The sequence below is a fragment of the Callithrix jacchus genome, chromosome 11, assembly GCF_049354715.1.
Source record: "Callithrix jacchus isolate 240 chromosome 11, calJac240_pri, whole genome shotgun sequence".
NCBI lineage: Eukaryota > Metazoa > Chordata > Mammalia > Primates > Cebidae > Callithrix > Callithrix jacchus.
Window position 1 is genome coordinate 53,334,466 of NC_133512.1, and position 3,503 is coordinate 53,337,968.

Consider the following 3,503-nt stretch of genomic DNA (forward strand, 5'->3'; position numbering starts at 1 on the left):
TGTCAATAAAGAAAGTAACAAGAAAAATTACTTTAAAATATTAAATTAGGTATAACTGAGTTGGGTGTACAGATAATTTTTATTTTTCTTCTTTGCTGTCATAGTTCTGTGTTGCCAAAATTCTTTTTAATAAAAAATTTAAAAAATTATCCCTTTTACAATAAAACCAAAATTCTATACTTAAATAAGTAACTTACACTAAAGTGAAAAGGCTCAATCTTCGTGTAATCCACCAAGGGGCTCATTTCAGCCTTTTTATTTCCCATTTGTGACTCTCTTCTCTACCAGTGAGAACCTACACTGTGCGATGTAGTTTTGAAGGGTGGGGTTGGGTTATAGAATCTGATTTGTTCCCTCAGCTCCTACTCCATCCTGCCCCTCCGACTCAATTCATCAAACCCAAGCTTCTTGTGAAGCACATAACCTGAAAATCCCTACAATTTTTACCTCTGGGAACTCCAGTTAGTGCCCTGGCATTATGGAATGTTTTTTTAGCCTGCTGCCTAACAGTGCAATTGAATCCAAACTAGGGATAAATTAGGCAAAATGCTTTCTTGACTCACTCCCATCTCCATCAATCTCCTCCTTTGCTATATCAACTCCTCCATCCTCTCTCTCTCTCTCTCTCTCTCTCGCTACACACACACACACACACACACACACACACCCCTCTAGCTCTAGATCAGCACCATCCAATAGCAGAATATTGTAAGCCATTAAGTAATTTAAGATTTTTTAGTAGCCACATTAAAAATGTTTAAAGAAAGTAACAAAATTAATTTTAAGATATATTTTATTTAACCCATCATGTCTAAAATATTGCTGTTTCAGAATGCAATCAATATAAATGTATTTAATGAGTTGTTTTACATTCTCTTTTTTTATACTAAATCTTTAAAATTCAATGTTTGTTTTATGTTTTCAGCACACCTCAAATCACAGTGGCCACATTTCAAATGCTCAGTGGCCACATGTAGAGAGTAATTATAGTATTGGACAGAACAGGCTGGAGAAATATTTTCTTTTCACTACTTCTGTTCCATGTCCCCATAGCCTTGGACTTCCAAAAATGTGAATGCCTAGTGGTGGCTTTTTGGGCTGGTTCCACCAGGAGGGTTATTTACCAAGGGCTTTGGGGAAAACTGCCCGTCACAAATTGTGACACCCAGAATGAGGGACATCGGTAACTTCTGTTGCTCTGCTGCATGCAGCAGGCAGTCACTAAGCTATCTGGATTGTGAGTCCAGCCAGGGTAAATGGGATCAAGCAGAGGTGTGCCCCCTTATGAAAAGACAGTTTGCAACTTCAGTGCAGGGCCATCACTGTCCTTAATACATGTCACCCTGTCCCCGAAGTGAATGACTTCCTATTCCACCTCATGCCTGAAGTGGGCTGGCTGACTAAGTGAATGAGAAGAAGAAAATAGAATGTTAGTTATTTAACTGAGCCTGTTTAAAATCAACTGCACTCATTTCATTGGTGAAGAAACTGAGTTTTGGAGAGAAGAAAAGATTTGCCCACAGTTAGATAGCTGCCAGAAATGGGTTGGAACTAGAATCAGGTCAGTCCATTCCATCAAGTCTCAAGTCACTTCTGATAATGTTGACAGAGCTAATGATTCAGGTCATTTACCAATAGAAAGTCACAGGACCTACTCCAGAAGTACAGGCCACTCACCTCCCCCATCTAGCCCCAGTCTAGCTTTCCAATGTCGTCTCCCAACAGCAAAGCTAAGTAAACAACCAACCAAAAGGAATTACTCACTGTGATAAATGCTGAAAAGGTCAGAAATGGGACACAGGGATAATGACAAGGAGGCTCCGGCTTTAGAAAGGGCAGTCAGAGAGGGTATCCCTGATGACCTGAAGGATGAGAAAGATGATGTACAGAGGGGCTGGTGGGGCTCCAGGCTGAGGTGCTGGCAAGTGCAGAAGCCCGGGGCCAGGAAGGGATTGGCCTGTAGAGGAACTGAAGGAACGGAAGTAGGGGACAGGAGGGCCTGAGAGGCAGCTGGGGCCATATTATGTGGAGTTTTGCAGAAGACAGCTTGACATTCAGCTAGAATTTTCTTTCCCCTCTCTCTCTTTTTTTTGTTTTTTGAGATGGAGTTTCGCTCTGCTGCCCAGACTAGAGTGCAGTAGCATGATCTCAACTCACTGCAACCTCCACCTCCCAGTTTCAAGTAATTCTTCTGCTTCAGCCTCCAAAGTAGCTGGGACTACAGGCCTGCAACACCATACTGGGCTAATTTTTGTATTTTTAGTGGAGATGGGCTTTCACCATGTTGGCCAGGCTGGTCTCAAACTCCTGATCTCAGGTGATCCACCTGCCTCTGCTTCCCAAAGTACTGGGATTATCACCGCAAGATGTGAGCCACTGCACCTGGTGAGTCTCTTTATGCTTAATTTTTAATAAAAAATATGAAACACTTCACAGATTGCCTATCATCCTTGGGCAGAGGCCTTGCTAATCTTCTCTTTCCAATTTTTGTAAATGTGCTGCCAAAGGGAGCATCCTCTCTCTCTTTTGATATAATAGTGAGTTTCATTTCAATCTTAAATTTTGCTGTTTTGAGATCTTCTTTGTTGCACTGAAACCTAAAAAGAATTAGCTCTGCCACCTGCAAAAGTCACTGGAGACTGGATGCGCTGCATCCATTTCTAGCAATCGGTCCTTAATGGACTCAGGCAGTAGCAGCAGGAAGTCAACGAATGTGCTGCAGAGGCTGGTGACCCTGAGGCTGGAGCTGTGATTGTATCCAACTGACAAACAAGTTCAGACATGAATAGTCTGGTCCAGTACCTCCAAATTGGAAACCTACAGCTAACACTAATAGGTTGTTCTTAAATACTCAAGTGCTTTCATGTTCTCTACTTTATCCGAGTTTAAATTTCCAGCTTCAAAAGTAGATTTTTCACTTCTAAAATGGATCTACCTCCCTCCCGTTCTCTACCCTCCTCCCCTTTCTTCTTTAGAAAGATCCTGGGAAAGCAAGCGTAGGTATAAATGTTCTTCATCTGTGTAGTGGAATACTAGAAAGTTAGCTGGAAGGCATCTTCGGAAACAGCGGTTCTGACCCTCCCATTCTAGTATTATTAGTAGTATCTATAACAGATTTCTATGTATCAGATGTTTATGTACATTCAATATCATAGCAACTTTGCAAAATTGATGTTTTTTGTTTATCTCTGTTTAACAAATCAGAAGACTGAGGCTCAGAGAAGTTAATAACTGACCAAAGGTTGCACAGCCATAAATAGCAGAGATGGGACTCAAATAAAAATCTGTCTGATTTCTATTTCACCATGCTAGCTTAGGTTATTTAGACAGACAATTGGAGATTGAGGGGGAAATAATAAGAGCCAGTCTCTCTCTCTCTCTCTCTCTCTCTCTCTCTCTCTCTCTCTCTCTCTCAACATCATGATTAGTTGTAAAGGAGAATACAAAAGAGAAAAATAATATTTGAGTAAAATGTTTTCATAAAAACACAGGTCTCCTTCCTT

The 3,503-nt window shown here is 41.0% G+C and overlaps 1 pseudogene; it reads right to left on the reverse strand.

The window, feature by feature from the left end:
- Positions 1–2,414: 2,414 nt before the first annotated feature.
- On the reverse strand, positions 2,415–2,514 carry LOC118143940 (U6 spliceosomal RNA; annotated as a pseudogene).
- Positions 2,515–3,503: the final 989 nt, after the last annotated feature.